The sequence below is a fragment of the Triticum urartu genome, chromosome 7 (genome assembly GCF_003073215.2).
Source record: "Triticum urartu cultivar G1812 chromosome 7, Tu2.1, whole genome shotgun sequence".
Lineage (NCBI taxonomy): Eukaryota > Viridiplantae > Streptophyta > Magnoliopsida > Poales > Poaceae > Triticum > Triticum urartu.
This window is the reverse complement of record NC_053028.1, coordinates 162,740,792-162,768,774: the sequence shown is the minus strand read 5'-3', so window position 1 is coordinate 162,768,774 and position 27,983 is coordinate 162,740,792.

Below are 27,983 nucleotides of genomic sequence, written 5' to 3'. Positions count from 1 at the left end.
TTTCGCCACCTTAGTCTTTAGCATGCGAAATCCCCCTTTTGTCCTTGGTGCATGGGGACCAACAGTTACAATACCGCCCTCATCTACATGATAGGTCGGGGCTGCTTTGGTAACTTCCGGTTCCCCCACTACACGGCACCCCCATTTCCTCTCCCCCTCCCGCAAAAACGACTAACTCCACAGCACCAGAGCATCTTACATCACGACGTCCGTACTTCATCACCCTTTCTCCCCTCCCCTCTCGAAACCCTAGACTGCTCATCCACTGGCGTACCATAGCCCATTCACTTCCAGCGGCGTCCACCTTGCCGGATCTGCTTCTCCGGCCGCATCTACCCCTCCCACCCCCCTAGAAACAAGTAGACTGCTCATCCACCACTGTACCACAACCCATTCAGTGTTGGCCTTGTCCATGGCGCCGGATCTGCTTCGCCGGTACTCTCGTCAACCGCCGCGCATCTGCAGTGGCTCATTCGTACTCCCCACCGGAGATGCTTCGTCCACACCCCCCGGAGCCTCCCCATTGATGCCCCCATCGACGGCCTCTGATCCTCTTTGCCGACACCTTCCTCAACCCTACCGAAGCCGCTTCGCCGACACCTTCCTCAACCCTACCGGAGCCGCTTCGCCGACACCATCGTCAACCCTACCGGAGTAGCTTCGCCTATACCATTCTCAACCCTACCGGGGCCGCTTTGCCAACTCACAAGTCCACAGCCTCAGATCCGCTTCCTCGCACCCTCATCCAACCTACCGGAGCAGCTTCTGACGCCCCGTCCACGGCCGCAGATCCGCATTGTCGACACCACCCTTAACCCAACCACCGGAGCAGCTTCTGACGCCCCGTCCACGGCCGCAGATCCGCATCGTCGACACCACCCTTAACCCAACCACCGGAGCAGCTTCTGACGCCCCGTCCACGGCCGCAGATCCGCGTCGTCGACACCATCCTTAACCCAACCACTGGAGCAGCTTCACCTATGCCCTCGTCCACGACCACAGATCCGCTTCGCCCACACCGTAGTCCACTCTACCGGAGCCGCTCCATAAACACCCTACTCGACGGTTCTAGATCTCCTTACCGGACCCCGACAGCCAGCTCAGCGTCATCACCCTCGACGTTTCTAACCTGATTCCCACTGTCTGGAGAGATGCCAAGCACCCGCCATGGCCTAGGTAATTGTCACCTTTAAACCCGTCCAGCATCACCTGCCCGATGTACTTCAAATATACTAACCGGTAGCTGTTACCTGTTATGCAGCTGGCAAAAACTACAAGGACGATGTTTCTTCTGGATCTAATAGCTTGGCCAACCAAGATCCTGGACTGAGGCATTGCTATGATCTTGTAAGCACGTCTCTCTCTCTTGTATTGTTCTGTGCCTGCCTGCGTGCTTTGCTAGGATTTTCGACCAGTAATCCCTATGTGCAGACAATGATTTCTACTACTAGTTGCTAAATTAGATATGTAGATGTCATACATGATACTACCTCGTACCTCCGTTCCTAAATATAAGTCTTTCTAGAGATTCCACTATAGGCTACATACGGAGCAAAATGAGTGAATCTACACTCGAAAATGCATCTATATACATCTGTATGTGGTCCATACTGGAATCTCTACAAAGACATATATTTAGGAACAGGGGCAGTACATTACACAAAATCGTAGGTGGCATGTAGGAATTCCAGTGCACTACATTAGGCTCCCTTAGAGTGCCTGCTAGTCCAGCATACAGAGTCATGGCTAGTTTATGGTACGCACACAATCGTTAATTGGTGGTTTAAATATGCGCAAGGGATATGCAATGTTGTATCATGTAGAGATATCTGAAATTAGCCGTGTCAACTTGCGGATTGGGTTACACAATGAAAAAGTACAAGATGTATGTGGCAATTTCATGGAACATCGCGAAAAAGGAGAGGCAGCGGTGAGCCTATACAGTGTGCTATGGTACGTCACTCCTCCATTGCAATCATCATGACATGTTATTTGTATGCCAGTTCTATTAGCCAAGTTTCTTAGGGACAGTTATTACGAGTTATCCTAAGAAAATAAGCACTTGTGAATATAAGCTCCATGTAATAAGCCAACCAGTTCTTTTCATTGCGTTTTCAGCTTATCTTTGGTATGATCAGTGGAAAGTCTAGATTGCATTATATTTTTTTCATTTTGTTGCCCATATGGAAATTAATTTGACTTGCAAACATCACAAATTGAATCCAGTGCAGTAATTAATATGATAGGAAAACATACCATCACTATTTGCTCAAAATGCAAATACAAAGATACCATCTACTTGGCACAATCTACTTTGGTCAATGTTTTCCATAGAGATCCCATTGCCTAATTTAAACGAAGAACGCATGACCCACATTTAAATGAAGAACAATTATTTATTGAAATTCGATGGTCCAACTGGCTGGTTATTATCGTATAGCAGCACCACCTGAAAGCATCATATAGCAGCAGCAGCTCATAGCAACTTATCATACAGCAGCAGTCTGCAATTCATCATATACTAGCAGCAGCTCATAGCAATTCATCATATAGCAGCAGCTCATAGCAACTCATCATACCGCAGCAGCAGCTCATAGCAATTCATCATATAGCAGCGGTAGGAGCAGCTCATAGCAATGCATCATATAGCAGCAGCAGAAGCAGCTCATAGCAATTCATCGTATAGTGGATCAGAATGAAAATTTGGCAAAAAATCAGAGGAGATCCTCACCTTGTTGTATGAGCTCATCCTTCAACAGCACCTCAAGGCCATGGCCTGGGAGGAGGGGAGGGGGAATAAGGTGCCTTCTGCCGTAGTGTGGCATCAGCCGTAGTTGTGCAGCGCCCGCCGGAGTAGTGCGTTGGACGAACCATAGTGGAGCAGCTACTGGAGACCATGAGAATGAGGGGCGGCGCCAGAGGGAGGAGCAGCCAGGGAGATTTGCCCCTACCCGCCGGCCATGTAGCCTAGCTGGACATAGCATCGTCGAGGACCAGACCAGATGGGATCAGTGGCAACGGCTCGCTGGAGGAACCCTAGTGCTGCAGGCAGTGGATCGAGGTAGAGGGAAAGGGGAGAGGAGATGCAAGCGGGCAGGGCAATGAATGCTTGCGTGTTTGTTTTTACTTGAGGGTCAGGTGTGACACGGGCGTCAGCAGTTGCATTTTGAGTGTAATATAGGTAGACAACAGAGTCATTTCACTATTCCCCTTCCCTTCAATTTTTAGTGAGGTTCTACCCGAAACACCCCCCTCCAAAGCGAAATTAGTTAAGCCCAAGCCCATAACTCAAAAATGACTTCTTTACATCTTTTATGGCTTATTTTGACAATATGGCCTCAAAAGGCGGAATCGAACTGGCCCTTAACCTGCAATTCAATTGTGCGTGCAATGATGAATCACTCCTGCCTGCTATCTGTACATTTAGGCATCATCATACATGGCATAACCTAATACATGTGCATTCCATTGTAGAATCTGGAATATGCAATGTTTATGTTAGTTCATACATTGCACATGATGTTTAAATGCCCCTTAAATCTGGTCAGTCAAGTGATGGTCTTTAAGCCTCCTTCTTTGCTTCTTTTCTTGATATGTAAGATTTGCTCACACATCTGTTCAATTGCTTGTTTGCATCAGCCAGCCATACTAGGACTGTTTATTTTGATTTCTTGATGTTCTTGACCTAACACTCTAATAGAGCTTGTCAATGATTTAAACACTAAGGGTTGCTGTAGTGGGGCCTTGTCTAACTCATAGGTGACACAAAGGTTTGGCTGTACACTACAGTAGGCTCTCCAAGAGTATCTGGAGATCCAGTTTGAAGGTATGCCTAGTTTTTAGATAGTGCAGACATAGTAAATGCTCATGTCATTGTGTGCAAGTGCAAGAGATGCGACATGTTCCATTATGTGGTGTTGTTTTGTTATAATCTCATTCTTTTGTGTTCACAGACTGGAAAGTATGCATATTTATCTTCCAAGGAGACGAGTAACTAGTTTGTGTCACCTTGCTGAGGGGGTGCAATGAAGATCAAATTGAGGATTTCCAAGTACAAGATGTTAGGAAGGAGCCTTGCAAGAGAAGGAGGAGCTGTGTTGAGCCTCTTCAACCTGCTAAGGTAAGTCACTGTATGCAACTCAACAGTTCAATTCCTTGTTTGTTTCAGGCATAGTTAATTTTCTCTTTTCAATTGATTTATTTGTTCTCAGTTAATGAGATGCCCAAATAATCATGCCTGATGTTCGGTACTTGTATCACTATTAGTTGACATAATTAAAGGCCTTACCATTTAATTACTCTGCCGAAGTGTGCCTAAAGCTTTGAAGTCTATTAACCAACTATTATTGCATGAGGCTCACAATCTAGTTTATACTACGCTAATGGTTGCATAGTTTTGCCTGCTGTAGTATGTTTGTATGAAACCCTTTGCTGTTCATTATGCTCCCTAAGACTTTAATTGAGGCACAGAATGGCCAACTGCTTGCTTACTTATACGCAATGTGCTGTCTAAATTTGTAACTTGTTTGTGTTTTCGATTGGGCCCCAACATCATGCTCCTCTGGTGAGCTAAGAGGGATTTCTGTATGCATGATGCACAGACTATCTTTTTTATAATTTTTAAAATATCACCTGCTTATGCTTCATGACGTGTAACATTTTTTTTGAAAGTGACGTGTAACATTATTGTTAGTCCTGTTTTGCCATGTAGTACTCCCTCAGTTCCGAATTACTTGTCGCAGGTATGGATGTATCTAGATGTATTTTAGTTCTAGATACATCCATTTCTGCGACGAGTAATTTGGAACGGAGGGAGTACAAAATAGTGTCTTGTTCACTTCACTGTTATAACTATATTTTTGCCCTAGTCATGTGTACTTACAGAAACATTTCAGGATGAAGTGACATCAACACAAAGATCTGCGAGCAGTGCGGCATGGCCGTTACCGAATGATTATGGATTGGAATTGGAATGTGCTGATGTTCTCGAGCATCAACTAGAGGTGGCAAGACAATGTGTACATGATTGTCAACGTATAATGAACAAGTTGAGACTGGACATGCAGGTATTAGATGCAAGAGTCAAAAAATGAAACAAGACAGTGAGGTAACCATGAAGGAATTGGAGATTTTGCAGACTGAAATTTGTGCTATCTGAATCCGGCCAATCCTATTTTCTAAAGAGATTATAGTTCAAATGGAGTTAAGTTGATGCGCGTCCATGATGTATGAGCTGTATTTGCCCAGTATATGTAATTTGTTGTTTGTGTATGCTTTATTATCACCTGTGCCGAACCATAATGCCACGTGGGTATAATCGGCTGTAATTTCTTTATTGTATAGTATAGGATTATTCTACCTTTCTATGCCTTGATCTCTTTGTTGTATAGTGTATGCTTTTTAGAGATGATAGTATTGAGTAGGATAATTCTTTGAATATGCTATATCATTCAAACGGGGGCCAACTCGCCCGACCATGTCCCTTCACGGGCCGTCGGATCCATGGGCCTTCTATGTCTCGTAGGATCCATGGGCCTTCTACGTCTCGTAGGATCCATGGGCCTTCTACGTCTTGTAGGATCCATGGGCCGCCGACTCATTTATGGGTCTTGTACGGGCCTTTAATGGGCCGTAGACGGGCCTTTAATGGAAATCGTACGTTTTATGGGCTGACCATAACGGGCCGTTAATAGGCCGTATCTGGTGATTCTAGGAAAATGGCCCAACAGACTAACGGTCCACAAGCGGGCCGACTGTAACGACGGGCTGAATTTGTCCCACAAGCAGAAAATGGCAGTAACGGGCCGTAAGTAACCGAATGCTGCAAATGAGCCCAAGAATAAATGGGCCCTCAGAAGGCCGGAAGTTAACTTGGGCTGGAAACGGCCCAACGGAATAACAGGCCGTTAATGGGTATAAAGTGATACACTGTTCATTACAGGCCAGTTTCACCACGGGCCGTTAATGGGTGTAAAGTAATACACTGTTCATTACGGGCCAGTTTCAGCACGGGCGCTAATGGGCCAAGAGTTACAAAGGGCCTCATATGGGCCGAAAGACGTCATGGGCTATACATGGGCCAGAAGTGAAAACGGGCTGGAATCATATTGGATGGCCCAGATGACGCTACTGGGCCTAATTCGGATAGGGCGTAACGGGCCTTGGGTTAGCGGGTTGTAAATGGGCTATATGCGAACAGGCCGTTAACAGGCTTTCCATGGGCCGGCCTGCCAGCTTTTGACCAAGTCAAACGGGGCGGCCTTTTCACAGGAATGGGCCACTGTTGGGCCGTGCCACATGTCGACGTATCATAGGCACCTTCTGTCCAGTGAGCAGATGACATCTGTCCCAACGATGAGCCAACATGTGTTTCCTCTAGCCAATGATGATTTTACACGTGGAAAATCCCCATTGGTCGGGGCTGTTAACGGGTTATCGGATCCAAAACCCGACCCGATAGCTTAACGGCATTCCATTACAGTGGATTCCACGTGTCGGTCACCCTTGACGAAAGCACTTCTGTGACGCGTGATTTATCTTCATGGAAGTGGACACTTCTGTGATGATAATTTTGGTAATGTCATGGAACACTTCTACGACATCACAGGTATGACTATCTTGATTCTGTCATAAATTTGTCATGGATGTACATGCATGACAAAAAACGCGACCTACTGTGACAAACACGTATCATCACGGAAGTGTATTTTTTTAGTGGATGTAAATACAAAGATAGCTTACTGTCTTGGATAGCTAACCTTTCATAGTTTTTTGTAAGTTCCCCTTCTCTTTCCTTATACGTTTGTAAATTTGTAAACTTGTAATTTCCTTTTCTTTATTAATAAAGGACTGTGAGGCTGTTGCCTTGCAGTATATAGTCAAAAAAATGCTAGAATGAAACCTGACCCTGCTTTTTCTACTTCACCTATCTGTGTTACTGATAAGGATTATGAATTCTTTGTTGATCCTGATATAATTACTTTGGTTGAATCTGATCCTTTTCATGGTTATGAATCTGAAACTGTTGTAGCACATCTTACTAAACTGAATGATATAGCCACCCTGTTCACTAAAGATGAGAGAACTCGCTACTTTTATATCCTTGAAATATTTCCGTTCTCATTAAAGGGTGATGCTAAGATATGGTTTAATTCTCTTGATCCTGGTTGTGTTCGTAGTCCCCAGGATATGATTTATTACTTCTCTGCTAAATATTTCCCTGCTCATAAGAAACAAGCTGCTTTAAGGGATATATATAATTTTGTGCAAATTGAAGAAGAGAGGGAGGCTTCTCCAATTACTTAATGCTTTGCCTGATCATCCTCTTAAGAAAAATGAAATACTTGATATCTTTTATAATGGACTAACCGATGCCTCCAGAGATTACCTGCATAGTTGTGTTGGTTCTGTTTTTAGGGAAAGAACGCCGGATGAAGCTGAAATTTTGAATAATATGTTGGCAAATGAAAATAATTGGACACCTTCAGAGCCAATTCCTGAGCCTATTCCTAAACCAACTCCGAAGAAGAGGGGTATTCTATTTCTCAGTCCTAAAGATATGCAAGAGGCAAAGAAATCTATGAAAGAAAAAGGTATTAAAGCTGAAGATGTTAAGAATTTACCTCCTATTGAAGAAATACACGGTCTTAATTTACCGCCTGTTGAAGAAACATATGATCTTAATCCTTTACCTACTGAAGAAACTCATGGTCTTGATAACCCGACACAGGTAGTAAAGGTAAATTCTCTCTGTAGATATGATAAAGCTGTAATCCCATTTACTAAGTTTGCTAGCCCATGCTTAGATGAGTTTGATAAATTTATGGCTAAGCAAGAAGACTTTAATGCTTATTTTGGTAGACAATTGAAATACAATTCAAATATGCTTGAACACTTGGGTGATTATATGGCTAATGTCAAAGGTGAACTTAAACTTATTAGTAAACATGCTTCTATGGTTACCACTCAAGTAGAACAAGTACTTAAAGCTCAAAATGATTTGCTCAATGAATTGAATAGTAAAGATAATGATAATGTTGTTAGAGTGGCTACTAGAACTGGTAGAATGAATCAGGAACCTTTGTATCCTGAAGGCTACCCTAAGAGAATTGAGCAAGATTCTTAGAGAAATAATATAGATGCACCTAGTCCTTCTAAAAAGAACAAAAAGAAAAATGATAGGACTTTGCATGCTTCTAGTGAACCTGTTATTGAAACACCTGAGAATCCAAATGATATTTCTATTTTTGATGTTGAGACACAATCTGGTAATGAACCTGAAACTAGTAATAATGTTGATAATAATGTTCATAACGATGCTCAACCTAGTAATGATAATGATATAGAAATTGAACCTGATGTTGATCTTGATAACCCACAATCAAAGAATCAACGTTATGATAATAAAGACTTTGTTGCTAGGAAACATGGTAAAGAAAGAGAACCATGGGTTTAGAAACCCGTGCCTTTTCCTCCTAGACCATCCAAGAAAAAGGATGATGAGGATTTTGAGCGCTTTCCTGAAATGATTAGACCTATCTTTTTGCGTATGTGATTAACTAATATGCTCAAAATGAATCCTTATGCTAAGTACATGAAAGATATTGTTACTAATAAAAGAAAGATACCGGAAGCTGAAATTTCCACCATGCTTGCTAATTATACTTTTAAGGGTGGAATACTTGGAGATCCAGGAGTACCCACTATACCATGCTCCATTAAAAGAAACTATGTTAAAACTGCTTTATGTGATCTTGGAGCCGGTGTTAGTGTTATGCCTCTCTCTTTATATCGTAGACTTGATTTGAATAAGTTGACACCTACTGAAATATCTTTGCAAATGGCTGATAAATCAACTGCTATACCTGTCGGTATTTGTGAGGATGTGCCTGTTGTAGTTGCAAACGTTACTATTTTAACGGACTTTGTTATTCTTGATATTCTCGAGGACGATAGTATGTCTATTATTCTTGGAAGACCCTTTTTGAATACTGCAGGGGTTGTTATTGATTGCACTAAAGGCAATGTCACTTTTCATGTTAATGGCAATGAGCATACGGTACACTTTCCGAGGAAACAACCTCAAGTTCATAGTATCAACTCTATTGGAAAAATTCCATCGATTATATTTGGAGGTTTTGAATTTCCTCTTCCAACTGTCAAGAAGAAATATGATATTCTTATTATTGGGGATGTGCATATCCCCGTTGAGGTAACATAGTGTTATTCGAAATTTCTTCGGTTCCATGTTATTCGGAATGAGTTCATTAACAAGACTTGATCAACCTTGTTAGTGGATTCCTTTTGATGAGCATGAGATGGATGAAACTAGAAGGCACAACCTGTTGTACCCTCCTTTTACTTTCTGTTATTTATATTAAATAAAATAAAAATAGTATTTTTCTATGTGTTATCTGATTATCTGTGCAATATACAATACCCCGAAAATAAAAGTTCTCCAAATGCCCTGAAATTTAAATATGATTTTTTTTCTGGAATATTTGAGAATATTTGGCACTGAGAACATAGCAGGGGGGTCAACCACCTGCCCACGAGGGTGGAGGGCGCGCCCTACCCCCCTGGGCGCGCCCCCTGCCTCGTGGGCCCACGGTGGCCCTCCTCCACTTATTCCTGCACCCACACACTTCTTCTTCCTCCCACAAACACAAATAACCAGCTCAAACCCGAGTCCAAGCTCGTTTTGCTGCCATTTTCGATCTCCTTGCCCAAAGCACCTCTCACAAAACTGCTTGGGGATATTGTTCCTTGGTATGTGACTCCTCCATTGGTCCAATTAGTTTTTGTTCTAGTGCTTTATTCATTGCCAATTTTTGCTGCTTAGGGTGACCCTGTTCTTGAGCTTGCATGTCAAATTTATATGGTCAAAAGTAGTTTTGATGCATGATATAGGCCCTAGGCACTTGTAGGAGTAGTTGCTACCAATATTATTGAGTTTGGTTTACTTTTATTTTGAAGTTACTAAAAAAATTCAGAATTTTTCAGAGGAAGAAAAATGCTTAGGAAAATGTTCCAAGGTGGTTCCTCAAGGAAGCAAGGACCCAGGATTGCAATGCGTGATGCTGATGAAGAGCCACCAAGAGACACTCCAATGCGTCCTTGTGAGTGGCCTTCTGAAAATTTTATGGATCGAGTAGGAATTAAAGAAGAATTCAACGCATATTTGCGTAACGCCGTTCTTGTGAGCTTCGAGGAAGAGAAGTGCAGTCAGCATCACAACCTCACCAGTACCTTTGTGAGGAGGTTTGAATTTTCAACTTCACGTAATTCTCCAACTGTCATGTTTGATCTTTATGAAAATTCTTATACTATGGACTTAGAGGACTTCACCACTGCTTGCAAACTTCCATAATGGGGTAGTATAAGGGATCCTCGCAAATCTGAATTTAGAGATTTTCTTGCTAGTATAACTGTGGGAGAATCTAGAGATATAACACAAGCTACCATAGGGAGCATTCACTTCCCAGCTATACATTATTTTGCTCTCTTCATAGGTAGATGCATTAATGGTAAAGATGAGGCATGTCACATGTGTGTCCCTGATCTCAGTATTCTTAGGAGTGCTGTGTTAGGAGATAAATCTTATAATTTGGGAGCCATTTTTGCACGTAGGTTGCATCTTAATAGATTTAATGGAGATTTCTTTGGTGGAATTTATGCAACCTGCATAGCTAATTTTCTTGGTGTAGCCATACGCGAAGATGATATTGAATTACCTCCTGCTTATCTAGATTCTAATGCTATGGTTCACCACCAGTTTGTCGAGAGGAATGAATCACCTCTCCAGTATTGACTAATCTTTGACAGACGCCGTGCTGTCCATATTACTCTCCCTGCTCCTGCCTTCTTTGATTATCAGGCTAGAGGAAGATATGTTATTACCAGAGAGGACGCAGATGAGTACGAGAGGAGAGCGGAGGCCGCTCGTCGCCACACTGCAGCTCAGGAGGCGATAGCCGCTGCATCTCAGTACGACCCCAACTTCTACTACGGATATCAGCCAGGCCAACCGTGGCCATAGACCAACTTAGGCCAAAAGCCTAAGCTTGGGGAGTACGTATTTCCCACCGACATTACATTTATGTTCACACACTCATTGCTAGATGTCGGTGCTCATACTTTTTCATTGTATCATCCATGCTAGTTTATTTTCCTTTTATGCTTTCTTCTTGTGTGTTTAATAAACCTTAAGAAAAACCAAAAAATTTAGTTGTAGCTTTTAATTAGTTTACCTTCCATGCTTGTAGTAGTAATTAAAAAGAAAACCCAAAAATATTTCATGTTCTTATTTTACTTGTTGGGAGCTCTCCCGTGTAAATAGTTTTATTTCTTTTCTTTTCTTTGGGGTCGATAGGAGAAGACCATAATTAAATTGTTGAAGTGGCTCTCATATGCATTATTGTTGATCTGGCAAAAGAGCCCATATTGCCTTGTCTTCTCCTGTTTATTGAATGCTTGCAGATTCCATCTTAGTCCAATGCACGTGCATTATTATTATTATTCACACTATTTGGTCGTGCAAGTGAAAGGCAATTATGATGATATATGATGGACTGACTGAGATGAGAAAAGCTGGTATGAACTTGACCTCTTTTGTTTTTTTAAATATAATTAGTTCATCGTTCCTGATTCAGCCTATTATGAATAAACATGTTTGCAATGACAACTAGAGATCATAGTTTCTTGTGCCATGCTTGATTAGCTAGGAGCTTATAATGGTTTACCTTGCGTGCCAACATGCTATTAAATTGGTTATGATGTGGTATGATAGGGTGGTATCCTCCTCTGAATGATTTAAGTGACTTGACTTGGCACATGTTCATGCATGTAGTTGAAACAAAATCAACATAGCCTTCACGATATTTATGTTCATGGTGGATTATATCCTACTCATGCTTGCATTCGGTGTTGATTAATTTTAATGCATGTTCATGACTGTTGTCGCTCTCTAGCTGGTCGCTTCCCAGTCTTTTGCTAACCTTCACCTGTACTAAGCAGGAATACTGCTTGTGCATCCAAACTCCATAAACCCCAAATTTATTCCATATGAGTCCACTATACCTACCTATATACGGTATCTACCTGCCGTTCCAAGTAATTTGTATGTGCCAAACTCTAAACCTTCAAATAAATATCTTGTTTTGTATGCTCGAATAGCTCATGTATCAACTAGGGTTGTCTGTATCTTCCATGTTAGGCGGGTTATTCTCAAGAGGAGTGGACTCCGCTCCTCACTCACGAGATAAATGGCTGGTCACCGGGATGCCCAGTCCCATGCTTTATGCAAACTAAATCAAAATAATTGCAAACAAAACTCCCCCTGGGACTCTTGTTAGTTGGAGTCACTCGTTGTTTCGAGCAAGCCATTGATTGATGCTTGTTGGTGGAAGGGGGAGTATAAACTTTACCATTCTGTTTGGGAACCGCCTATAATGTGTGTAGCATGGAAGATATCGCCATCTCTTGGTTGTTATGTTGACAATGAAAGTATACCGCTCAAAATATTATTCACCTCTATTTCAAAACCGAGCTCTGGCACCTCTACAAATCCCTGCTTCCCTCTGCGAAGGGCCTATCTATTTACTTTTATGCTGAGTCATCATCCTCTTATTAAAAAGCACCAGTTGGAGAGCACCGCTGTCATTTGCATTCATTACTGTTAATTTACATTGAGTATGACTTGACTGGATCTCTTTTACCATGAATTACAATGTCTAGTCAGTCCTTGGTCTTTAAAGGTGCTCTGCATTTATTTTTTGCGGTCTCAGAAAGGGCTAGCGAGATACCATCTTGTTATATCATATTATGATTGTTTTGAGAAAGTGTTGTCATCCGAGATTTATTATTATTGCTCGCTAGTTTATTATGCTATTGATATGAGTAAACTTGAGACCTAAGCGTTATTGTGAATGTGGTTAGTTATAATCTTTGCTGAAAACTTGAATGCTGGCTTTGCATATTTACAACAACAAGAGCAAACAGAGTTTGTAAAAGTTTTTCTTTATCACTTTTAGTTTGTCAACTGAATTGCTTGAGGACAAGCAAATGTTTAAGCTTGGGGGAGTTGATACGTCTCCGTCGTATCTACTTTTCCAAACACTTTTGCCCTTGTTTTGGACTCTAACTTGCATGATTTGAATGGAACTAACCCGGACTGATGTTGTTTTCAGCAGAATTACCATGGTGTTATTTATGTGCAGAAACAAACGTTCTCGGAATGACCTGAAACTTCACGGAGCAACTTTTTGGAAAATATAAAAAATACCTGCAAAAGATGAAGGCCAGGGGGCCCACCACCTGTCCACGAGGGTGGGGGCGCGCCCCCTACCTCGTGGGCCCCCTGGTGCCTCTCCGACTCCAACTCCATATATTGTGTTTCGGGGATAAAAAATCAGAGAGAAGAATTCATCGCGTTTTACGATACGGAGCCGCCGCCAAGCCCTAAAACCTCTCGAGAGGGCTGATCTGGAGTCCGTTCGGGGCTCCGTAGAGGGGAATCCGTCGCCATCATCATCATCAACCATCCTCCATCACCAATTTCATGATGCTCACCGCCGTGCGTGAGTAATTCCATCATAGGCTTGCTGGACGGTGATGGGTTGGATGGGATCTATCATGTAATCGAGTTAGTTTTGTTAGGGTTTGATCCCTAGTATCCACTATGTTCTGAGATTGATGTTGCTATGACTTTGCTATGCTTAATGCTTGTCACTAGGGCCCGAGTGCCATGATTTCATATCTAAACCTATTATGTTTTCATCAATATATGAGTGTCCTTGATCCTATCTTGCAAGTCTATAGTCACCTATTATGTTTTATGATCCTTCAACCCCGAGGTGACAATAATCGGGATACTTACCGGTGATGACCGTAGTTTGAGGAGTTCATGTATTCACTATGTGTTAATGCTTTGTTCCGGTTCTCTATTAAAAGGAGGCCTTAATATCCCTTAGTTTCCGTAAGGACCCTGCTGCCACGGGAGGGTAGGACAAAAGATGGCATGCAAGTTCTTTTCCATAAGCACGTATGACTATATTCGGAATACATGCCTACATTATATCAATGAATTGGAGCTAGTTCTGTGTCACCCTAGGTTATGACTATTACATGATGAACCGCATCCGGCATAATTCTCCATCATCGATCCATTGCCTACAAGCTTTCCATATATTGTTCTTCGCTTATTTACTTTTCCGTTGCTATTGCTATCATCACTACAAAATACCAAAAACACTAATTTTACTACTGTTACCTTTTGCTACCGTTACCACTACTATCATATTACTTTGCTACTAAACACTTTGCTGCAGATATTAAGTTTCCAGGTGTGGTTGAATTGACAACTCAGCTGCTAATACTTGAGAATATTCTTTGGCTCCCCTTGTGTCGAATCAATAAATTTGGGTTGAATACTCTACCCTCGAAAACTGTTGCGATCCCCTATACTTGTGGGTTATCAATGTAGTATAATGATATGCAAGAGCTACTTCATCAAGTAGAGCATGCCGAACAGTGGGTCAAAGCAAAGCAAGTTTCCAAAGGCCGAACTAATTTTAGCATGGGACGGCGTTCCTATTCGCATGATGATGATAATGTCAAGCCAGTTTCATCATATAGGTCAGCTGCCACCGATCACAAGGAGATGAGAAAAGAACCTATGGCCGCGAGCAAAGTGGCTTCAAGGGCTGATTCAAGTGCGCAGTCTATTATGCGTACTAGTGAGATTGTGTGTTACACATGTGGAGGTAGGGGACACAAACGCATTGATTGTCTGAACAAGAAGAGAGTGCTCCTTGTTAATGATGGATATGTTTCCGAAGACAAAACTGACTTGGAGTCTGATGAGCCCAAGGAAGGGGAAAGTGAAGCTAATCCTTTGGATTATGATCTTCCATGCATCATGGTGCAGCGAGCTAAAGAGGATCAAATTCCAAGCGCAAGACAGCGGTGGAAAAAATTTCAGTCACAATGCCGAATCAACAAGAAGTGTTGCAAGTTGATTATTGATGGAGGGAGCTACACCAACATCATAAGCAAGCATGTGGTGGGTGCTTTAGGAATGAAGGCATGGCCACATCCGCAGCCACATTGCATTGAGTGGTTGTACAACTCCGGATGTCTGAAGGTGACTCACAAGCTACGCGTAAAGTTCAATATTGGCACATATTATGATGAGGTCATTTGTGACGTTGTGCCAATGGATGTGTGCCAATTACTATTGGGTCATCCGTGGCAATATGATCGCAACGCTATACATGAGGGGTGGTCGAACACTTACGTGTTACGAGATGTTGGCATCAAACGTGTGCTGCAGCCCATGGGTAATAATGCTATCAAGGTTGATCATATGTTTGTACACAAGGATATTTTGAAGGGTGCTACGAAACTGAGGACGGTTTCGTTTGAAGGGGGGAGGATGATGCGGTCACCCCAGGTACTCTTGTTTCACCATTATCGCCAAGTAAAGTATTTTCTAAGCGAGAGTCTGGCTATGAAAATAAGATGCAAAAGTAGTGGTTCCCGCTCTGCGTCATAAGAAGATAATGTGTGCTACAAAACAGAGAGGAATCTTAGGTGTGATGTCTATTCCATATGCTACTGAAGTTGCTCCTCGGATTGTGCCTCGGGAGAAAGTGAAGCCTATGTTCAGAACACCTTGCCAATATTTGTACGAAGGCCAATATATGTACGTGGGTCCTGGATGAATCAAGCCTACAAGAATGCCATGGCAGAGAAGGAGGCGTGTCCTTTTTATTGGTTAATTGGTTTTTGTGTTTTTTTTAGTTTCTTTCTGCGTACAACTTGTAATTGATGAGGAGTCCTCATCATGTCCTAGTCTAGGTCGGGCTTGGCCCATGTGTTATGCACCACCTATATAAGCAAGGGGTGCGGTGTTGTCTAGGTTAGGTTTTAGTTCAGGAAGAAAACTCATCTGATGGATGCGTATCTGTACTTCTGCGTCCCTGTCTAGGGTTTGATAATTGCATGTGTTTCGGCAGCTTCGATCGCCAAGGTACAAGTGTCGTTTGATTCTTGATCTACAAGGGTCGATCTAGCTAGCTTCCCATTCTTCTCCATCTACTTCTGCTAGTTCTTATTATCGCTAATTACTCCGTCACCGTCGCCGTCGCCGCCGCTAATTGCCATTAGCTTAATCCCTCCATCTATCCTAGTACTACAACTACCACGTACGCATCTTCTACTACTTTCCGATCTCTACAATCAATCCATCCATCAAGTCTAGCCATACTGGTTCTTTTGCACCTACACTTCTACTTCTTCCTAAAACTATTTCTTCTACCTGTTTGCGCGAGTGAAAGATCAGGGCCACTACATAAAATCGTCTCAAAGCTATTTGAGCCGTATCATTCTATCACAGACCCGAAGGCAAGATATTCTTTGCTAAGAATGGATCCTTTCTAGAGAAGGAGTTTCTCTCGAAAGAAGTGAGTGGGAGGAAAGTAGAACTTGATGAGGTAATTGTACCTGCTCCCTTATTGGAAAGTAGTTCATCACATAAATCAGTTCCAGTGATTCCTACACCAATTAGTGAGGAAGCTAATGATGATGATCATGAAACTTGTGATCAAGTTACTACCGAACCTCTTAGATCAACCAGAGCAAGATCCGCACCAGAGTGGTACGGTAATCCTGTTCTGGAGGTCATGTTACTTGACCATGACGAACCTACGAACTATGAGAAAGCGATGATGAGCCCAGATTCCGCAAAATGGCTTGAGGCCATGAAATCTGAGATGGGATCCATGTATGAGAACAAAGTGTGGACTTTGGTTGACTTGCCCGATAATCGGCAAGCCATAGAAAATAAATGGATCTTCAAGAAGAAGATTGACGCTGACGGTAATGTTACTGTCTACAAAGCTCAACTTGTTGCCAAAGGTTTTCGACAAGTTCAAGGAGTTGACTACCATGAGACCTTCTCACCCGTAGCAATGCTTAAGTCTGTCCGAATCATGTTAGGAATTACCGCATTTTATGATTATGAAATCTGGCAAATGGACATCAAAACTGCATTCCTTAATGGATTTCTTAAAGAAGAGTTGTATATGATGCAACCATAAGATTTTGTCGATCATAAAGGTGCTAACAAAGTGTGCAAGCTCCAGCGATCCATTTATGGACTGGTGCAAGCATCTCAGAGTTGGAATATATGCTTTGATGAGGTGATCAGAGCATATGGTTTTATACAGACTTTTGGAGAAGCATGTATTTACAAGAAAGTGAGTGGGAGCTTTGTAGCATTTCTGATATTATATGTGGATGACATATTGTTGATTGGAAATGATGTAGAATTTCTGGATAGCATAAAAGGATACTTCAATAAGAGTTTTTCAATAAAAGACCTCGGTGAAGCTACTTATATTTTGGGCATCAGGATCTATAGAGATAGATCAAGACGCTTAATAGGGCTTTCTAAAGCACATACCTTGACAAGATTTTTGAAGAAGTTCAAAATGAATCAGTCAAAGAAAGGGTTCTTGCCTGTGTTACAAGGTATGAAGTTGAGTGAGACTCAATGCTCGACCATCGCAGAAGATAGAGAGAAAATGGAAGTCATTCCCTATGCCTCAGCCATAGGTTCTATCATGTATGCAATGTTGTGTACCAGACCTGATGTGTGCCTTGCTATTAGTTTAGCAGGGAGGTACCAAAGTAATCTAGGAGTGGATCACTGGACAGCGGTCAAGAACATCCTGAAATACCTGAAAAGGACTAAGGATATGTTTCTTGTTTATGGAGGTGACAAAGAGATCATTGTAAATGGTTACGTTGATGCAAGCTTTGACACTGATCCGGATGACTCTAAGTCACAAACGGATACATGTTTATATTGAATGGTGGAGCTGTCAGTTGGTGCAGTTCCAAGCAAAGCGTTGTGGCGGGATCTACGTGTGAAGCGAGGTACATAGCTGCTTCGGAAGCTGCAAATGAAGGAGTCTGTATGAAGGATTTCATATCCGATGTAGGTGTCATACCTAGTGCATCGGGTCCAATGAAAATATTTTGTGACAATACGGGTGCAATTGCCTTGGCAAAGGAATCCAGATTTCACAAGAGAACCAAGCACATCAAGAGACACTTCAATTCCATCCACGATCAAGTCAAGGAGGGATACACAGAGATTTGTAAGATACATACGGATCTGAATGTTGCAGACCCGTTGACTAAGCCTCTCTCACGAGCAAAACATGATCAGCACCAAGACTCCATGGGTGTTAGAATAATTACTATGTAATCTAGATTATTGACTCTAGTGCAAGTGGGACTGAAGGAAATATTCCCTAGAGGCAATAATAAAGTTGTTATTCCTATTTCGTTATATCATGATAAAAATTTTATTATTCATGCTAGAATTGTAGTAACCGGAAACTTAGTACATGTGTGAATAAATAGACAAATAGAGTGTCCCTAGTATGCCTCTATTAGACTAGCTCGTTAATCAAAGATGGTTAAGTTTCCTAGCCATAGACATGTGTTGTCATTTGATGACGGGATCACATCATTAGAGAATGATATGATGGACAAGACCCATCCGTTAGCTTAGCACTATGATCGTTTAGTTTATTGCTATTGCTTTCTTCATGACTTATACATGTTCCCATGACTATGAGATTATGCAACTCCCGAATACCACAGGAACACTTAGTGTGCTATCAAACGTAACAACTTAACTGGGTGATTATAAAGATGCTCTACAGGTGTCTCCGGTGGTGTTTGTTGAGTTGGCATAGATCGAGTTTAGGATTTGTCACTCCGATTTTCGGAGAGGTGTCTCTGGGCCCTCTCGGTAATGCACATCACTATAAGCCTTGCAAGCAATGTGACTAATGAGTTAGTTACGGGATGATGCACTACGGAACGAGTAAAGAGACTTGCCAGTAACGAGATTGAACTAGGTATGATGATACCGATGATCGAATCTCGGGCAAGTAACATACCGATGACAAAGGGAACAACGTATGTTGTTGTGCGGTTTAACCGATAAAGATCTTCGTAGAATATGTAGGAACCAATATGAGCATCCAGGTTCCGCTATTGGTTATTGACCAGAGAAGTGTCTCGCTCATGTCTACATAGTTCTCAAACCCGTAGGGTCCGCATGCTTACCGTTCGATGACGATATGTATTATGAGTTGTGTGATTTGATGTACCGAAGGTTGTTCGGAGTCCCGAATGTGATCACAGACATGACGAGAAGTCTCGAAATGGTCGATAAATAAAGATTGATATATGCATGTTATTCGGACACCGGAAGTGTTCTAGATAGTATCAGACAAAGTCGGAGTGCTGGAGGGTTACCGGACCCCCCCCCCGGAAGTTAATGGGCCACCATGGGCCTTAGAGGAGAGAGGGCCGGCCAGGAGGTGGCGTGCGCCCCCCAGTCCGAATTGGACAAGGGGTGGGCGCGGCGCCCCCCTCCTTCCTTCTCCCCCCTTGCTCCTTCCTTCACCTCCTTGTTGGACTAGGAAAGGGGGGAACCTATTCCTAGTAGGAGTAGGATTCCCCCCTAGGGTGCGCTCCTTGAGGCTGGCCGACCCACTCCTCCCCTCCTTTATATACGGGAAGGGGGCACTCCATAGACACACAAGTTGATTTCTTAGCCGTGTGCGGTGCCCCCTCCACAGATTTCCACCTCGGTCATATTGTCGTAGTGCTTAGATGAAGCCCCACGTCGGTAACTTCATCATCATCGTCACCACGCCGTCGTGCTGACGAAACTCTCCTTCGGCCTCAGCTGGAGCTAGAGTTCGAGGGGCGTCACCGAGCTGAACGTGTGCAGATCGCGGAGGTGTCGTGCATTCGGTACTTGATCGGTTGGATCGTGAAGACGTTCGACTACATCAACCGCGTTACTAAACACTTCCGCTTTCGGTCTACGAGGGTACGTGGACACACTCTCCCCGCTTGTTGCTATGCTTCTCCTAGATAGATCTTGCGTGATCGTAGGATTTTTTTTGAAATACTATGTTCCCCAATAGGCAGTGATTGAAGGATTCTGTCAATAACCGAGTCATCTGGAAGATTAACTCCCAACTGAGTCAAGCGGTTGTGCAACCCAGACATTCTGAGTATATGCTCACTAATAGAATTGTTCTCCTCCATTTTACAGCTAAAGAACTTGTCATAGATGTCATACCTCTCGACCTAGGCATGATCTTGAAATACCAATTACAGCTCCTGGAACATCTCATTTGCTCCGTGGTGCTCAAAAAGTCTTTGGGGCCTCGGTTCTAAGTTGTAAAGCACACACTAAACTATTGATTAGTCATCAGAACGTGCCCTCCAGATGTTCACAACATCCACAGATGACGCTGGAGGGGGTGCATCACATAGTGGTGCATCAAGGACATAGGCCTTCTCTGCAGCAGTGAGGATAATCCTGAAGTTACGGACCCAGTCCGCATAGTTCCTTCCATCATCTTTCAACTTAGCTTTCTCTAGGAATGCATTAAAATTCAGGGGAACTACAGCGCGGTCCATTGATCTACAACACAAATTTTGCAAAGACAATTAAAGACTAAGCTCATGATAATTTAGTTCAGCTAATCAAATTACTAATGAACTCCCACTTAAATCAACATCCCTCAAGTTGTCTAAGTGACACATAATCCAAATCAACTAACCCATGTTCGATCATCACGTGAGATGGGGTAGTCATCAATGGTGAACATCTTCATGTTGATCATATCTACTATATGACTCATGTTCGACCTTTTGGTCTCCTGTGTCCTGAGGCCATGTCTGTACATGCTAGGTTCGTCAAGTTTAACCCAAGTATTCCGCATGTGTAAAACTAGCTTACACCCGTTGTATGCGAACGTGGAGTCTATCACACCCGATCATCATGAGGTGCTTCGAAACGACGAACTTTTGCAACGGTGCATACTTAGGGAGACAGTTTCTCGAAATTAAGTGAAGGGATCATCTTATAATCCTACCGTCATTCTAAGCAAAATAAGATGCATAAAAAGGATAAACATTACATGCAATCAATATGTGACATGATATGGCCATTATCATGTCGTACCTTTGGGGTGTGTTTGGTTTCAGAACGAAATGGAATGGAATGTCATGGTTCCATTCCACTAGAATGGGTCGGTTCCATCCTTATGTTTGGTAGGAGGGGTTTCGAGGAATGGAATGAGTACATTTTAGTGTTTGGTTTGATAGATGGAATGGAATTTTTCATCTCACTTTATTACATGATGAATTAGAGTTTTGATAAAAAAACTAAACTGAATGTTGAACACTTGATTCCGTCGATTGTAATGAGAAAATGTACTTGACGCTGCAGTACAAAAGAATACCCACGGAACACTGAATCTGAATACGGAAGAACACATGTACTTGACGCTGCCGTATATTAATCTGGAGTTCAGTGCCTGCAAAAACATCCACGGCTAATGTCACTGCACACCACAAGCTCCTTGGTGCGGCGGCCAAAGCTCCCCGACGATAGCGCCTTTGGTGTGCCCAGCCTCCATGCCCGGCTGAAGAAGACGAGTGAGAGGGCTGCCCGGCCTCCATGCTCGGCTGAAGAAGATGATTGAGAGAGCCGCCCGACCTCCCTTCTCGGTGGGACGCATCGGGTGCGCCAGGCTGGGACGCGGCCGGCGCGACGGCAAGCAGCGCCAGCGTGAGGATGCGGCAGCGGCAAGTCATGGCCGCACGAGGTCGGGCTGTCGGCGGCGGCACACGCAAGGATGCGGAGGGAGCTGCGGCGCAGGGAAGGGGCAGACGCAGGTGTGGCCGGGCGACTACGAGCGCGACGGATGCAGCGGTGGCCATTCATGGCCGCGCGCGGTGGGGTTGCTGGCGGTGGCGCGCGCAAGGTTGGGAGGCAGATGCAGCGCCGGGGAGGGAAACTAGGAAAGACGAGCGAGAGTCGTTCCATGTCGTCCGCTGGATTTGGAGGTATCACTTAGTTCCGCATAAACAAGGAATATGCCATTCTCTGGAATCGGTGGGTTCTCATTCCTTCGACAAACCAAACATGGGAACGGGCTTTGGGGACGGAACCGACCCATTACATTCCACTTGATGACATCAACTAAACACTGTTGGGGAACGTTGCAGAAAAACAAAAAATTTCCTACGGTTTCACCAAGATCCATCTAGGAGTTCATCTAGCAACGACTGATTGGATTTCATCTACATACCTTTGTAGATCACGCGCAGAAGCGTTCAAAGAACGGGGATGAGGAAGTCGTACTCGACGTGATCCAAATCACCGGAGATCCTAGCGTCGAACGGACGGCACCTCCGTGTTCAACACACGTACGGTCAGCGTAACGTCTCCTCCTTCTTGATCCAGCAAGGGGGAAGGAGAGGTTGAGGAAGATGGCTCCAGCAGCAGCACGACGGCGTGGTGGTGATGGAGCTGCAGTACTCCAGCAGGGCTTCGCCAAGCTCTATGGAGGAGGAGGAGGTGTTGGAGAGGGAGAGGGAGGCACCAAAGGCAAAGCTAAGAGGTCCTCCATCCCCCCCCACTATATATAGGGGGGCCTAGGGGGGCGCCGGCCCTAGGAGATGCAATCTCCTAGGGGGGCGGCGGCCAAGGGGTGGGGGGCTTGCCCCCCAAGCAAGGGGGCGCCCCCCCTTTAGGGTTTCCCCCACCCTAGGCGCATGGGCCCTAGGGGAAGTGGTGCCCCAGCCCACTTTGGGTTGGATCCCTTCCCACTTCAGCCCATGGGGCCCTCCGGGATAGGTGGCCCCACCCGGTGGACCCCCGGGACCCTTCCGGTGGTCCCGGTACAATACCGGTGACCCCGAAACTTGTCCCGGCGGCCGAAATAGCACTTTCTATATATAATTCTTTACCTCCGGACCATTCCGGAACTCCTTGTGACGTACGGGATCTCATCCGGGACTCCGAACAATATTCGGGTTACTGCATATACATATCCCTACAACCCTAGCGTCACCGAACCTTAAGTGTGTAGACCCTACGGGTTCGGGAGACATGTAGACATGACCGTCGATCGCTCTCCGGTCAATAACCAACAGCGGGATCTGGATACCCATGTTGGCTCCCACATGCTCCTTGATGATCTCATCGGATGAACCACAATGTCGAGGATTCAAGCAACCCCGTATACAATTCCCTTCGTCAATCGGTATGCTACTTGCCCGAGATTCGATCGTCGGTATCCCAATACCTTGTTCAATCTCGTTACCGGCAACTCACTTTACTCGTACCGTAATGCATGATCCCGTGACCAGACATTTGGTCACTTTGAGCTCATAATGATGATGCATTACCGAGTGGGCCCAGTGATACCTCTCCGTCATACGGAGTGACAAATCCCAGTCTTGATCCGTGCCAACCCAACAGACACTTTCGGAGATACCCGTAGTATACCTTTATAGTCACCCAGTTACGTTGTGACGTTTTGTACACCCAAAGCACTCCTACGGTATCCGGGAGTTACACGATCTCATGGTCTAAGGAAAAGATACTTGACATTGGAAAACTCTAGCAAACGAACTATACGATCTTGTGCTATGTTTAGGATTGGGTCTTGTCCATCACATAATTCTCCTAATGATGTGATCTCGTTATCAATGACATCCAATGTCCATAGTCAGGAAACCATGACTATCTGTTGATCAACGAGCTAGTCAACTAGAGGCTTACTAGGGACATGTTGGTGTCTAAGTATTCACACATGTATTACGATTTCCGGATAACACAATTATAGCATGAATAAAGACAATTATCATGAACAAGGAAATATAATAATAATGCTTTTATTATTGCCTCTAGGGCATATTTCCAACAGTCTCCCACTTGCACTAGAGTCAATAATCTAGTTACATTGTGATGAATCGAACACCCATGGAATTCTGGTGTTGATCATGTTTTGCTCTAGGGAGAGGTTTAGTCAACGGATCTGCTACATTCAGGTCCGTATGTACTTTACAAATATCTATGTCTCCATCTTAAACATTTTCACGAATGGAGTTGAAGCGACGCTTGATGTGCCTGGTCTTCTTGTGAAACATGGGCTCCATGGCAAGTGCAATAGCTCCAGTGTTGTCACAGAAGAGTTTGATTGGCCCCGACGCATTGGGTATGACTCCTAGGTCGGTGATGAACTCCTTCACCCAAATTGCTTCATGCGCTGCCTCCGAGGCTGCCATGTACTCCGCTTCACATGTAGATCCCGCCACGACACTCTGCTTGCAACTGCACCAGCTTACTGCCCCACCATTCAAAATATACACGTATCCGGTTTGTGACTTGGAGTCATCCAGATCTGTGTCGAAGCTAGCGTCGACGTAACCTTTTACGATGAGCTCTTCGTCACCTCCATAAACGAGAAACATTTCCTTAGTCCTTTTCAGGTACTTCAGGATATTCTTGACCGCTGTCCAGTGTTCCTTGCCGGGATTACTTTGGTACCTTCCTACCAAACTTACGGCAAGGTTTACATCAGGTCTGGTACACAGCATGGCATACATAATAGAACCTATGGCTGAGGCATAGGGGATGACACTCATCTCTTCTATATCTTTTGCCGTGGTCGAACATTGAGCTGAGCTCAATTTCACACCTTGTAACACAGGCAAGAACCCCTTCTTAGACTGATCCATATTGAATTTCTTCAATATCTTATCAAGGTATGTGCTTTGTGAAAGACCTATGAGGCGTCTTGATCTATCTCTATAGATCTTGATGCCTAATATATATGCAGCTTCTCCAAGGTCCTTCATTGAAAAACTCTTATTCAAGTAGGCCTTAATGTTGTCCAAGAGTTCTATATCATTTCCCATCAAAAGTATGTCATCTACATATAATATGAGAAATGCTACAGAGCTCCCACTCACTTTCTTGTAAACACAGGCTTCTCCATAAGTCTGCGTAAACCCAAACGCTTTGATCATCTCATCAAAGCGAATGTTCCAACTCCGAGATGCTTGCACCAGCCCATAAATCGAGCGTTGGAGCTTGCACACCTTGTCAGCATTCTTAGGATCGACAAAACCTTCCGGCTGCATCATATACAATTCTTCCTTAAGGAAACCATTAAGGAATGCCGTTTTGACGTCCATCTGCCATATCTCATAATCATAGAATGCGGCAATTGCTAACATGATTCGGACAGACTTTAGCTTCGCTACCGGTGAGAAAGTCTCATCGTAGTCAACCCCTTGAACTTGTCGATAACCCTTAGCGACAAGCCGAGCTTTATAGATGGTCACATTACCATCTGCGTCTGTCTTCTTCTTAAAGATCCATTTATTTTCTATGGCTCGCCGCTCAACAGGCAAGTCAGTCAAAGTCCATACTTCGTTTTCATACATGGATCCTATCTCGGATTTCATGGCTTCTAGCCATTTGTCGGAATCCGGGCCTGCCATCGCTTCTTCATAGTTCGAAGGTTCACCGTTGTCTAACAACATGATTTCCAAGACAGGGTTGCCGTACCACTCTGGTGCGGAACGTGTCCTTGTGGACCTACGAAGTTCAGTAGCAACTTGATCTGAAGTTTCATGATCATCATCATTAACTTCCTCTCTAGTCGGTGCAGGCACCTCAGGAACATTTTCTTGAGTTGCGCCATTTTCCGGTTCAAGAGGTAATACTTCATCAAGTTCTACTTTCCTCCCACTTACTTCTTTTGAGAGAAACTCTTTCTCTAGAAAGGATCCATTCTTGGCAACAAAGATATTGCCTTCGGATCTGAGGTAGAAGGTATACCCAATAGTTTCTTTAGGGTATCCTATGAAGACGCATTTTTCCGACTTGGGTTCGAGCTTTTCAGGTTGAAGTTTCTTGACATAAGCATTGCATCCCCAAACTTTTAGAAATGACAGCTTAGGTTTCTTCCCAAACCATAATTCATACGGTGTCGTCTCAACGGATTTCGACGGAGCCCTATTTAAAGTGAATGCGGCAGTCTCTAAAGCATAGCCCCAAAAAGATAGCGGTAAATCGGTAAGAGACATCATAGATCACACCATATCTAATAGAGTGCGATTACGACGTTCGGACACACCATTACACTGAGGTGTTCCAGGCGGCGTGAGTTGTGAAACTATTCCACATTTTCTTAAGTGTGTGCCAAACTCGTGACTCAAGTATTCTCCTCCACGATCTGATCGCAGGAACTTGATTTTCCTGTCACGTTGATTCTCAACCTCACTCTGAAATTCCTTGAACTTTTCAAAGGTCTCAGACTTGTGTTTCATTAAGTAGACATACCCATATCTACTCAAGTCATCAGTGAGGGTGAGAACATAACGATAGCCACCGCGAGCCTCAACACTCATTGGACCGCACACATCAGTATGTATGATTTCCAATAAGTTGGTTGATCGCTCCATTGTTCCTGAGAACGGAGTCTTGGTCATTTTACCCATGAGGCATGGTTCGCATGTGTCAAATGATTCGTAATCAAGAGACTCTAAAAGTCCATCAGCATGGAGCTTCTTCATGCGTTTGACACCTATGTGACCAAGGCGGCAGTGCCACAAGTATGTGGGACTATCATTATCAATCTTACATATTTTGGTACTCACATGAACATGTGTAGCATTACGCTCGAGATTCATTAAGAATAAACCATTCACCATCGGAGCATGACCATAAAACATATCTCTCATATAAATAGAACAACCATTATTCTCGGATTTAAATGAGTAGCCATCTCGAATTAAACGAGATCCTGATACAATGTTCATGCTCAAAGCTGGAACTAAATAACAATTATTAAGGTTTAAAACTAATCCTGAAGGTAAATGTAGAGGTAGCGTGCCGACGGCGATCACATTGACCTTGGAACCATTCCCGACGCGCATCGTCACCTCGTCCTTCGCCAGTCTCCGCTTATTCCGCAGCTCCTGTTTTGAGTTACAAATGTGAGCAACCGCACCGGTATCAAATACCCAGGAGCTACTACGAGTACTGGTAAGGTACACATCAATTACATGTATATCACATATACCTTTCGTGATGCCGGCCTTCTTGTCCGCTAAGTATTTGGGGCAGTTCCGCTTCCAGTGACCACTTCCCTTGCAATAAAAGCACTCAGTCTCGGGCTTGGGTCCATTCTTTGGCTTCTTCCCGGCAGCTTGCTTGCCAGGCGCGGCAACTCCCTTGCCGTCCTTCTTGAAGGCTTTCTTACCCTTGCCCTTCTTGAACTTAGTGGTTTTATTCACCATCAACACTTGATGTTCCTTTTTGACTTCTACCTCTGCTGATTTCAGCATTGCAAATACTTCAGGAATGGTCTTTTCCATCCCCTGCATATTGAAGTTCATCACAAAGCTCTTGTAGCTTGGTGGAAGCGACTGAAGGATTCTGTCAATGACCGCGTCATCCGGGAGATTAACTCCCAGCTGAGTCAAGCGTTTATGCAACCCAGACATAGTGAGTATGTGCTCACTGACAGAACTGTTTTCCTCCATCTTACAGCTGAAGAACTTGTCAGAGACTTGATATCTCTCGACCCGGGCATGAGCTTGGAAAACCATTTTCAGCTCTTCGAACATCTCATATGCTCCGTGTCTCTCAAAACGCTTTTGGAGCCCTGGCTCTAAGCTGTAAAGCATGCCGCACTAAACGAGGGAGTAGTCATCGGTACGTGCCTGCCAAGCGTTCATAACGTCTTGTTCTGCAGGGAGAACAGGTGCGTCACCTAGCGGTGCTTGTAGGACATAATCTTTCTTGGCAGCTATGAGGATGATCCTCAGGTTCCGGACCCAGTCCATGTAGTTGCTGCCATCGTCTTTCAGCTTGGTTTTCTCTAGGAACGCGTTGAAGTTGAGGACTACGTTGGCCATTTGATCTACAAGACATATTGTAAAATTTTCAGACTAAGTTCATGATGATTAAGTTCATCTAATCAAATTATTCAATGAACTCCCACTTAGATAGACATCCCTCCAGTAATCTAAGTATAACATGATCCGAGTTAACTAGGCCGTGTCCGATCATC